Source organism: Bos taurus, chromosome 22 (genome assembly GCF_002263795.3).
Source record: "Bos taurus isolate L1 Dominette 01449 registration number 42190680 breed Hereford chromosome 22, ARS-UCD2.0, whole genome shotgun sequence".
Classification (NCBI taxonomy): Eukaryota; Metazoa; Chordata; class Mammalia; order Artiodactyla; family Bovidae; genus Bos; species Bos taurus.
Window position 1 is genome coordinate 52,213,642 of NC_037349.1, and position 12,301 is coordinate 52,225,942.

Consider the following 12,301-nt stretch of genomic DNA (forward strand, 5'->3'; position numbering starts at 1 on the left):
GATCTTTTAATTTTCCTTCTCAGCAGTGGTAGCTTCCTTTTGGTATCTGGTTAAGAGCAGGAGCCTTGGAGTGTTGCAAGAACAGTCCACTTCAACAATTCTTGGGATACCATCAGTGTTGCAGGCTAATCCCAGGATAGGGTTTTCTACATAGGGGCCTGTCATTGCCTCTCGCGGGATCTTTTGTTGCATGGACTCTCTAGTGATGTGTGGGCCCAGTACTTGCAGTGTGCGGGCTCTCTGGTTGTTGGACTTAGTTGTCTTGCAGTATGTGGGGTCTTAGGTCCTGGACCAGGGATCATACCGGTGTCTTCTGCATTGCAAGGTGGATTCTTAACCACTGGATCACCAGGCACCTCCCTCTTCAGTCATTTTCTTGTGTTCCTGGGGAGCCTCCTTCTGACCTGGTTGGTCCCTGGGCCTGCCACACTCACCAGCACTGAGAGCTGTGCCGCCCTCTCTCCATGTCTGTTGTGCTGTCCCAGGGCCCCGGAGAACCCTAAGAGCTGTGGCTGATGAAGACACTGTAGAAGGAGAGGCTTGATGTAAGGTGATAACCAGGGGTCCCCTTTGGCTTGCAAACACTGACAAGAAAAGAGCCCACCTCGTTGTCCTTGTCTCTGGGAAGAATTCTGGTTTCCAGATTCATTGCACATCTAATGTTTATAGAAGTTTACATTGCTGTGCTGGAAGAAAGATGGTTCGGTTGTTAATGATCCCAAGTTCTTCCTTAATTAGGACAAGGAAAGATGAGCATATTCTTGAGAATTTCCTGCTGGGCGCTTCAGCAGGTATATAATTAAACGTCTCGTTGATCCTCAGAAAAACCTTGGGAAATGGTCCAGTTATATTTCCATTTAACCAAAGGGAGGATGGAGGTTTAAAGCTTGCCTAGTCTACACAACCAATGAGCAGGGAACCGAGTTCAGATCCAGGCCAGGGATCCTGGTGCCTGCACCTGTGGCACTGTGTCCCCCGCTCTTGTCACTCTGGTTCAGTGTATTTGTTTAAACTTTGTTAATTTGTGTTGTACATGATAAGATGCTTGTGGCTTTTACCTGCACATGATGAATTAGGAGTGTTCTGAGAACCCAGCTCTTGGTTTTGCTTGTATTCTTTCCTTTAAGTCAGTTTACACATCTCTGTCTTTGAGAATCATCCTTTTCTAGGTCTGGCTCATGTGCTTGGACAGTGATTCTTAAAGCTGCTCTAGCATCAGAATCACCAGGAGGGCCGGTTAAATGAAACTGCCGGGCTCTACCCCAGAGTTTCTCGTTCCTCAGGTCTGAGTGAAGCCAAGAATGTGCGTCTCTAAACAACTTCCCAGGCCAGGGGTCTACATGCTGAGAACACTAGACTGTGTGTCTGTCTTGAAAAGTTCTACCACATCTCAGCTAAAAGTACTTTTTATTCTGACTTCTGGAGCAGTGGTTTGTGGGGACACTCCTGGTCGTTATTGCTCCTGTCGCCTTCTGTAGGGGTGGGTGGTGCCCAGCTCCCCTGTCCTACATCCTCACTTGTGTGATAGCCTCTGTGCATGTGCCTCTGCACCTGGGAGGGCGCTAGGTAAATCTATAATGGATGAGCACCCTGAGTTCAGCTTGTCTTCTCAGTGGGCAGTTGAAGAGGTAGTTGTGACTCCCTTTCCACAAGGACAGCTCTAGTAACAGAAAGGAAAGGATGTTTCTTCTTGCCATTCACCTTTGGAGGATTGAATTTGGCCAGCCGGGTCCAGACAGCTTCCCAGACAGGGAGTGTGTGATGGGGGCAGCAGCTGTGAGTGTAGCTGGGTGCAACTGGGATTTATCTTTGAATGAATAATTTGATATCACACATGTGTTTCAAAACAAATTGTCCTTGGATTTATGATAGGGGCCTCTGGTATGAAAACTTTCTGACCTTTGTGGCTAAGGTCTCAAGTATGGAAGATGCCGTGACTCAAGGTGAATTTGAATGGGGCTGGGGATAGGGGAAGAGGCAAATGTGATAGTATTTAGCAACCAGTGTAGCCCAGTTGCAGAAGAAAAGCAAAAAGCAAGGGAGAGAGGGAAAGGTATGCTCACCTGAATGCAGAGTTCCAGAGAATAGCAGAGAGAGACAAGAAGGCCTTTTTCAAAAGAAATAGAGGAAAACAACAGAATGGGAATAACTACTGATCGCTTCAAGAAAATTTGAGATATCAAAAGTACATTTCATGCAGTGATGGACATAGTAAAAGACAGAAGTGGTGAAGACCTAATAGAAGTAGAAGAGATCAAAAAGAGGTGGCAGGAATACACATAAGAACTGTACAGAAAAGATCTTATTGACCCGGATAACCACAATGGTGTGATCACTCACCTAGAGCCGGACATCCTGGAGTGTGAAGTCAAATGGGCCTTAAGAAGCACTGCTGCCAGTAAAGTTAGTGGAGATGATGAAATTCCAGTAGAGCTACTTAAAATCCTAAAAGATGATGCTCTTAAAGTGATCCACTCAGTATGTCAGCAAATTTGGAAAACCCAGCAGGGGCCACAGGGCTGGAGAAGGTCAGTCTTCATCCCAATTTCCCAAGAAGACAGTACTAAAGAATGTTCAAGTTCAGTTCCGTCGCTCAGTCATGTCTGACTCTTTGCGACCCCATGAACTGCAGCACGCCAGGCCTCCCTGTTTATCACCAACTCCCAGAGTCCACCCAAACCTATGTCCATTGAGTCGGTGATGCCATCCAACTATCTCATCCTCTGTCGTCCTCTTCTCCTCCTTCCCTCAATCTTTTCCAGCATCAGGGTCTTTTCCAATGAGTCAGCTCTTCGCATCAGGTGGCCAAAGTATTGGAGTTTCAGCTTCAAAATCAGTCCTTCCAATGAACACCTAGGACTGATCTCCTTTAGGATGGATTGGTTGGATCTCCTTGCAGTCCAAGGGACTCTCAAAAGTCGTCTCCAGCACCACGGTTCAAAAGCATCAATTCTTTGACACTCAGCTTTCTTTATGAACGCTCAAACTACTGGACGGTTGCAGTTATCGCCCATGCTAGTAATGTTATGCTCAAAATCCTTCAAGCTAGGCTTCAGCAGTACTTGAATCAGGAACTTCCAGATGTATAAGCTGGGTTTAGAAAAGGCAGAGGAACTAGAGATCAAATTGCCAACATTCATTGGATCATAGAGAAAGCAAGGGAATTCCAGAAAAACATCTACTTCTGTTTCATTGAGTATGCTAAAGCCTTTGACTGTGTGGATCATAACAAACTGTGGGAAACTCTTCAAGAAATGAGAATACCAGACCTGTCTCCTGAGAAACTTGTATGCAGGTCAAGAAGTAACAGTTACAACCTTATTTGGAACAACTGATGTTCAAAATTAAGAAAGGCGTACGTCAAGGCTGTACATTGTCACCCTGTTTATTTAACTCATATGCAGAGCACATCATTCGAAATGCTGGGCTGGCTGTTACAAGTGGAATCAAGATTGCTGAGAAAAATATCAACAACCTCAGGTATGCAGATGATACCACTCTAATGGCAGAAGGCAAAAGGAACTAAAGAGCCTCTTGATGAGGGTGAAACAGGAGAGTGAAAAAGCTGGCTAAAAGTCAGCATTCAAAAAATGAAGATCGTGACATTTGCTGCTATGACTGCATGGCAAATAGAAGGGGAAAAGGTGGAAGCAGTGACACATTTCCTCCTCTTGGGTTCTGAAATCACTGTGGATGGTGACTGCAACCTTGAAATTAGAAGACAGTTGCTTCTTGGAATGAAAGTTATGACCAAGACTGTGTTAAAAAGCAGAGACATCACTTTGCCGACAAAGTTCCATATAATCAATGCTATGGTCTTTGCAGCGGTCAGGTATGGATGTGCGAGTTGGACCATAAAAGAAGGCAGAGTGCCGAAGAATTGATGCTTTTGAACTGTGGTGCTGGAGAAGAGTCTTGAGAATGCATTGGACAGCAAGGAGATCATACCAGTCAATCCTAAAGGAAATCAGTTCTGAATACTCATTGGAAGGACTGACACTGAAGCTGAAGCTCCAGTTCTTTGGCCACCTGATGTGAAGAGCCAATTCATTGGAAAAGACCCTGATGCTGGGAAAGATTGAAGGTAGAAGGAGAAGAGGGTGACAGAAGATGAGATGGTTGGATGGCATCACTGATTCGATGGACTTGAACTTGGGCAAACTCCTGGAGCTGGTGAGGGACAGGGAAGCCTGGCATGCTGTAGTCCATGGGGTCACAGAGTCGGCCTCAGCTTGGTGACTGAACAGCAGCAGCAGCCCAGTTGCAGTCAAGCTGGGCGGACGCCTGTCTTAGATCCCACAGGTGTGTCTGGCGGAACATCAGTCCTGGGAACGGGTGGGGGCCCTCAGGGTGGACTGGGCTGGTGAGAGGGAGTGGAGACTCATGTTCACTGAGCACTGGCTTCGTGCGCAAGCACTTCCACACATGCTGTTTCATTTGCTCACCTGACATCCTTGGAGGAGGTGGTTATTAGCTCCTCTGCTGATGATAAAGCTTGTACGGCGAGATAGTAAGTGGTGTGCTGCAACTGGCAGGTCTGTGTGGTGGATCCACATCTGTGGTTTCTCCACTTCACTGGGGTGATGTGAACTTTATGAAGAACACTTTGGTGCTGTTAACTTTCACTGCAGGGGTCTGCTCCTTGACCAAGAAGCTGGAGAAAGAGAGTCTCAGTTGCAGTGTGCCAGGATCTGCCTAGACAGAGGACAGAGAGGCTTTTTGAGGTAGTGGCCCTACATAATAGACATTGAGGAGAGTGTATGCAGTTGAGTTTTATAGCTACCTCAATGAAGATGGCTGTAGTATATACCAAGAGCTGTGCCAGACGGTAATGCCGAACACAGACCCTCCCATAGTCTCAGCCTGAGAGAAACAATTGCAGTGCCACTGGATTTTTTTTTTTCTTTGAAGTTTGTGTGTTTATTATTATTTAAAAAATAATTTTTGTATATTTCTGTTGGCTGCACTGGGTCCTCTTGCTGCACGGGCTTTTCTCTAGTCGCTGTGCGCGGGGCTACTCTGCAGTTGTGGTGTGGGCGTCTCATTGTATGGGCCTCTCTCGTCACAGAGCACGGGCTCTAGGCGCGTAACTTCAGTAGTGCTGGTGCACAGGTTTAGTTGCCCCTTGGCATGTGGCGTCTTCCTGAACCAGAGATCAAACCCACGTGTCACGCGTTGGCAGGTGGATTTTAATCCGCTGAGCCACCAGGGAAGCCCCTGCAGGGTGGATCCTTAACCACTGGACTACCAGGGAAGTTCCTGTAATTTTTGTTTTTAATTGAAGGATAGTTGATTTATTATGTTGTGTCAGTTTCTACTCTACAGCAAAGTGATTCAGTTATCCATGTATACATACTGTTTTTCATATTCTTTCCATTATGGTTTGTTACAGGAGATTGAATATTTTTCGCTTTGCTGTAGAGTAGGACCTTGTTTTATCTATTTTTTAATATGGTAGTTTGTATTTGCTAATCCTAAACTCCTTATGTATCCTTCCCCTTTCCCCATTGGTAACTGGTTTTAAATTTCTATGTCTGTGGGTCTGTTTCTGTTTGTAAATAAGTTCATTTGTGTCATATTTTAGCTTCCGCATATAACTGATACCATATAGTACTTGTCTTTCTCCTGCTGACTTCACTTCGTATGATCATCTTTGGGTCCATCCATGTTGCTGCAAATGGCGTTATTTCATTCCTTTTTATAACTAATATTCCTTTTTTTTTTTTTTTAATGTGCTACATCTTCTGTATCCACTCATCTGTCCATGGGCATTTAGGTGGTTTCCATGTCTGGGCTCTTGTAAGGAGTGCTTCTGTGAACCTAAGAGTGCCTGTTACCTTTTTGAATTAGCGTTTGCTCCAACTATATTCCCAGGACTGGGATTGCTGGATCGTATGGTAGCTACAGTGGAAGTGAGAAATAGATTTAAGGGCCTAGATCTGATAGACAGAGTGCGTGATGAACTATGGAATGAGGTTCGTGACATTGTACAGGAGACAGGGATCAAGACCATCCCCATGGAAAAGAAATGCAAAAAAGCAAAATGTCTGTCTGGGGAGGCCTTACAAATAAGGCCTGTGAAAAGAAGAGAAGAGAAAAGCAAAGGAGAAAAGGAAAGATATAAGCATCTGAATGCAGAGTTCCAAAGAATAGCAAGAAGAGATAAGAAAGCCTTCCTCAGCGATCAATGCAAAGAAATAGAGGAAAACAACAGAATGGGAAAGACTACAGATCTCTTCAAGAAAATTAGAGGTACCAAGGGAACATTTCATGCAAAGATGGGCTCGATAAAGGACAGAAATGGTATGGACCTAACAGAAGCAGAAGATATTAAGAAGAGGTGGCAAGAATACACAGAAGAACTGTACAAAAAAGATCTTCACAACCCAGATAATCACGATGGTGTGATCACTCATCTAGAGCCAGACATCCTGGAATGTGAAGTCAAGTGGGCCTTAGAAAGGATCACTACGAACAAAACTAGTGGAAGTGATGGAATTCCAGTTGAGCTCTTTCAAATCCTGAAAGATGATGCTATGAAAGTGCTGCACTCAATATGCCAGCAAATTTGGAAAACTCAGCAGTGGCCACAGGACTGGAAAAGGTCAGTGTTCATTCCAATCCCAAAGAAAGGCAATGCCAAAGAATGCTCAAACTACCGCACAATTGCACTCATCTCACATGCTAGTAAAGTAATACTCAAAATTTTCCAAGCCAGGCTTAACAGTACATTATCTGTGAACTTCCAGATGTTCCAGCTGGTTTTAGAAAAGGCAGAGGAACCAGAGATCAAATTGCCAACATCCACTGGATCATGGAAAAAGCATGAGAGTTCCAGAAAAACATCTATTTCTGCTTTATTGACTATGCCAAAGCCTTTGACTGTGTGGATCACAATAAACTGTGGAAAATTCTGAAAATAGATGGGAATACCAGACCACCTGACCTGCCTCTTGACCTGTAAGCAGGTCAGGAAGCAACAGTTAGAACTGGACATGGAACAACAGACTGGTTCCAAATAGGAAAAGGAGTATGTCAAGGCTGTATATTGTCACCCTGCTTATTTAACTTATATGCAGAGTACATCATGAGAAACACTGGACTGGAAGAAGCACAAGCTAGAATCAAGATTGCTGGGAGAAATATCAATAACCTCAGATATACAGATGACACCACCCTTATGGCAGAAAGTGAAGAGGAACTCAAAAGCCTCTTGATGAAAGTGAAAAGTGGAGAGTGAAAAAGTTGGCTTAAAGCTCAACATTCAGAAAACGAAGATCATGGCATCCGGTCCCATCACTTCATGGGAAATGGATGGGGAGACAGTGGAAACAGTGAGAGACTTTATTTTTGGGGGCTCCAAAATCACTGCAGATGGTGACTGCAGCCATGAAATTAAAAGACGCTTACTCCTTGGAAGAAAAGTTATGACCAACCTAGATAGCATATTCAAAAGCAGAGACATTACTTTGCCAACAAAGGTCCGTCTAGTCAAGGCTATGGTTTTTCCAGTGGTCATGTATGGATGTGAGAGTTGGACTATGAAGAAGGCTGAGCGCCAAAGAATTGATGCTTTTGAACTGTTGGTGTTGGAGAAGACTCTTGAGAGTCCCTCGGGCTGCAAGGAGATCCAACCAGTCCATCCTAAAGGCGATCAGCCCTGGGTGTTCTTTGGAAGGAATGATGCTGAAGCTGAAACTACAGTACTTTGGCCACCTCATGTGAAGAGTTGACTCATTGGAAAAGACTCTGATGCTGGGAGGGATTGGGGGCAAGAGGAGAAGGGGACGACAGAGGATGAGATGGCTGGATGGCATCACTGACTCGATGGACATGAGTCTGAGTGAACCCCGGGAGTTGGTGATGGACAGGGAGGCCTGGTGTGCTGCGATTCATGGGGTCGCAAAGAGACACGACTGAGCGACTGAACTGAGCTGAATAATTAGTGCTGTCGAGCATCTTTTCGTGTGCTTATTGGCCATCTGTATGTCTTCTTTGGAGAAGTGAATAGAATGCTTTTAGTGGTTTCATTAGATGCCCAGGCTCCATTCAATTGCTTACCTGTATTGTACATGGAACGAGAGACTTATTCAGCTTGATGAAGGGACTGCTGCTTTTGTTCCCTCTGTCTGGCTCTAGCAGCTTCCTGAGCTGTGTGCCTGTTCATCACAGGGTCACCCTGGGAGCCATGAATGCTCTTTCCTTTGGGAAAATCTGATGAAACTTGTAGCAAGTAGGCACTGTGGCGACAGGTGTCTGTTTACATTTCCTAGAGCTAGTTAGGCCACCAGGATGCCCAGTAGCGGCCCAGCAAGGCAGAGGGTGCTGTTGCTTGGGCCTGCTGTGGGAAGTGGTGGGTGCACCGTGGCATGAAGGAACAGTGTCTGGGTGCCAGGCCAGCTGGGTTGCCGTCCCTGTGGGCCAGAGGTTTATGTGGGGGTCAGTGTGTCACTTGTGATTCCATAACGTGCTGCTCGTGGTTACAGAGGGTGAATTTTACCTTAGAGAGCAAGTTGGAATCACCATGAGACCATTCCAAACCCCCTGAGGGAGGTGAATCCTGCAGAGTGTGTGGGTATCCGAGTGCAGACATGGCCCTTTCCTCCTCCCTTTTCTCTGGAGCAAAGCAGCCCCTTCAGGCTGAGACTGGACGTCTCGGTTGTGGTGGCCTCTGCTCTCAACCTCTCCCGGTTTTCCCATGATTGTTGTGGACCCTTTGCAGGTGGGCACTCAGGGGCTTATAGAGCAGGCTCCTTCTTTCTGTACCCTGTGACCACTCTGAACATGATTAGATTCTTTTCATGAATGAGAAAGAAATCTGAGTAACAGAAGCCAGGTCTGCACCTGTGCTTTGAGACCTGGGCTGGTAGGCTGGGAAGGACGTCTGAGCACCGTGGACCTGTGTCCCCAAACCCAGATGCAGGAGCCCAGGGCCCAGCTACAGCAGCCGCTCCTGGGTCCTGTTCAGCACTCCGAAGCCAGAGGCTCCCTCCAAGCAGAAATTACCTCTGGCCCTGCACACAAACTCCGGAAAAGCTCTGAAGGGCTTGGAGGAGATCAAAGGCGCCCTTATCAACCCAGACTTCCTCAAACAGAAGAGAGATCAAGAGATCTCAGAAGTTTCCCTTTGTAGACTTTCACCGCCCCACCCTAGTTCTGTGCTGCTCTCCCCTGAGAAGGGGAGAGAGGAAGCACGTCTGACTGCTGGTGCCTCCGGAGGGGAGTCCTGTGCCACGCCCCCGCGTGCCATCTTTCTGGGTGCTCTTCCTGTGTGTCTTCAGTGTCGCCTGAGCTCCCATCGTAACACCATCGTTACCCAGTGCAGCATGAAGGTGCAGGGCTGCCTCCTCAAAAAGCAGGGGAAAGTACCACTAAAGGTGCTGCAGTACGCTCAGATGCGCGTGGGTGAAAGGCTTGCTCCTGCCCAGTTGCTCCTGCCATCCAGTGTGCTGTGGTGCAGCCAGCCTGGGATAAGCCACGGCCGACGCCTCACCCAGCTCCAGGACCCAGCAAGGTGTGCGCTGCTGAACACCTACTGGTTTTGGTCGGGCGCCTGTAGGCAGCAGCAGCAGCACATGGATACCTGGACTGGGAGGGGATGGCCAGATCCTGGGACACAGGTGAGCAGGGGCGCTGGTGGTCACGCACCTGTCCGAGGGTGGAGGGACCACCTGTGAACCTGTACTCCACATCATGTGCCGTTGTGATGGATTTGGTTTATGAAGCACAAATCAAAAGATAGATTTGTTAAGAATTTCTGCATATCTACTGCAGAGCATTAAACCCCAAGCTCCAGGCCCTTCTGAACGTGGGGCCTTACGCAGCCACATAGGTGCACACCATGAAGCTAGTCCTTGGTACAGCGTCTGGTAGGTTAAAAATCAGCCTGCACATCTTGAACATCTTCCGTGTGGCTGGTATGAGGATGCGAAAGTTAGAGGGACATGTTCCCACCTCATATATCTTACATTAATTAAGCAGGTGAATTGAGGAGCAGTGTCTGCAGGTTGTCGTGGGAGTGTAGAAGAGAGGTGCCTAACTGCTTGGGTTGGAAAGATGAGGTGGCCTTGAAGGATACACGGGAGTTTGGTCAGCATTTAGTGGGTAGAGGGCATGTTTTAGTTTGGTCTCCCTGAGACAAGGATTTGAGTGCAGCTTATGCTTATGTAACTTATATGCAGAGTACATCATGAGAAACGCTGGACTGGAAGAAACACAAGTTGGAATCAAGATTGCTGGGAGAAATATCAATAACCTCAGATATGCAGATGACACCACCCTTATGGCAGAAAGTGAAGAGGAACTCAAAAGCCTCTTGATGAAAGTGAAAGTGGAGAGTGAAAAAGTTCGCTTGAAGCTCAACATTCAGAAAACGAAGATCATGGCATCCGGTCCCATCACTTCATGGGAAATGGATGGGGAGACAGTGGAAACAGTGAGAGACTTTATTTTTGGGGGCTCCAAAATCACTGCGGATGGTGACTGCAGCCATGAAATTAAAAGACGCTTACTCCTTGGAAGGAAAGTTATGACCAACCTAGATAGCATATTCAAAAGCAGAGACATTACTTTGCCAACAAAGGTCTGTCTAGTCAAGGCTATGGTTTTTCCAGTGGTCATGTATGGATGTGAGAGTTGGACTGTGAAGAAGGCTGAGCGCCGAAGAATTGATGCTTTTGAACTGTGGTGTTGGAGAAGACTCTTGAGAGTCCCTTGGACTGCAAGGAGATCCAACCAGTCCATTCTGAAGGAGATCAGCCCTGGGATTTCTTTGGAAGGAATGATGCTAAAGCTGAAGCTCCAGTACTTTGGCCACCTTGTGCGAAGGGTTGACTCATTGGAAAGGACTCTGATGCTGGGAGGGATTGAGGGCAAGAGGAGAAGGGGACGACAGAGGATGAGATGGCTGGATGGCATCACTGACTCGATGGATGTGAGTCTGAGTGAACTCCGGGAGTTGGTGATGGACAGGGAGGCTTGACATGCTGCGATTCATGGGGTCGCAAAGAGTCGGACACGACTGAGCAACTGAACTGAACTGAACTGAGCTTATGTGTCACACACGACTGAGCGACTTCTCTTTCACTTTTCACTTTCATGCGTTGGAGAAGGAAATGGCAACCCACTTCAGTGTTCTTTCCTGGAGAATCCCAGGGACCTGGGAGCCTGGTGGGCCCCCGTCTATGGGGTCGCACAGAGTCGGACACGACTGAAGTGACTTAGCAGCAGCAGCAGCAGCAGCTTATGTGCAAGATGGAATGAACAGTGGTCAGCGGGTGGGAGAAGGAGCTGGAAGGGGAGGTACATTATCCAGCAAGTTTACACCACGGGCCACCCCAGAGTCACATTCGGAGACACTGAGGAACAGTGCAGGTCTTCCGCCTCAGAGCTCCCCCTCGGATCAGGGGAGCTGCACCCTCTGCCAGGTCAGCAGACTCATTCCCTGCAGGGCCGCATAGGAAGGCCACGTGGAGCCTCTGTCACAAATTTGTCTTTGGTTGTTTTGTTTCATATGTTGTTGTTCAGTCGCTCAGTTGTGTCTGACTCTTTACGACCCCATAGACTGCAGCACGCCAGGCTGCCCTGCCTTTCACCATCTCCTGGAGTTTCCTCAAACTCATGTCCACTAAGTCAGTGATGCCATCCAACTATCTTATCTTCTGTTGTCCCCTTCTCTCCTCCTCCCATCACTCTTTCCCAGCATCAGGGTCTTTTCCAGTGAGTCAGCTCTTCGCGTCAGGTGACCAAAATATCGAAGCTTCAGCATCAGTCGTTCCAGTGAATATTCAGGGTTGATTTCCTTTAGAATTGACTAGTTTGATCTCTGTGCAGTCCAAGGGACTCTCAAGAGTCTTCTCCAAAACCACAGTTAAAAAGCATCAGTTCTGCGCTCAGCCTTCTTTGTGATCCAGCTCTTACATCCACCATGACTATTAGAAAAACTATACCTTTGACTATACAGACCTTTGTCAGCAAACTGATGTCTCTGCTTTCTAGTAGGCTATCTAGGTTTGTCATAGCTTTTCTTCCAAGGAGCAAGGGTCTTTTAATTACATGGCTGCCGTCACCATCTGCAGTGATTTTGGAGCCTAAAAAAATAAAGTCTCTCACTGTTTCCATTTTTCCCCATCTGTTTGCCATGAAGTGATGGGACCAGATGCCATGATCTTAGTGTTTTGAATGTTGAGTTTTAAGCCAGCCTTTTCACTCTCCTCTTTCACCTTCATCAAGAGCCTCTTTAGTTCCTCTTTACTTTCAGCCATTAGGGTGGTATCATCTGCATATCTGAGGTTATTGATAT

At 46.9% G+C, this 12,301-nt stretch overlaps 1 protein-coding gene across 3 annotated transcripts in view; it reads left to right on the top strand.

Annotated features, from left to right (window-relative positions):
* The window catches only part of SCAP (SREBF chaperone), a 99,810-nt gene that overhangs the window by 50,187 nt on the left and 37,322 nt on the right, over positions 1–12,301 (top strand).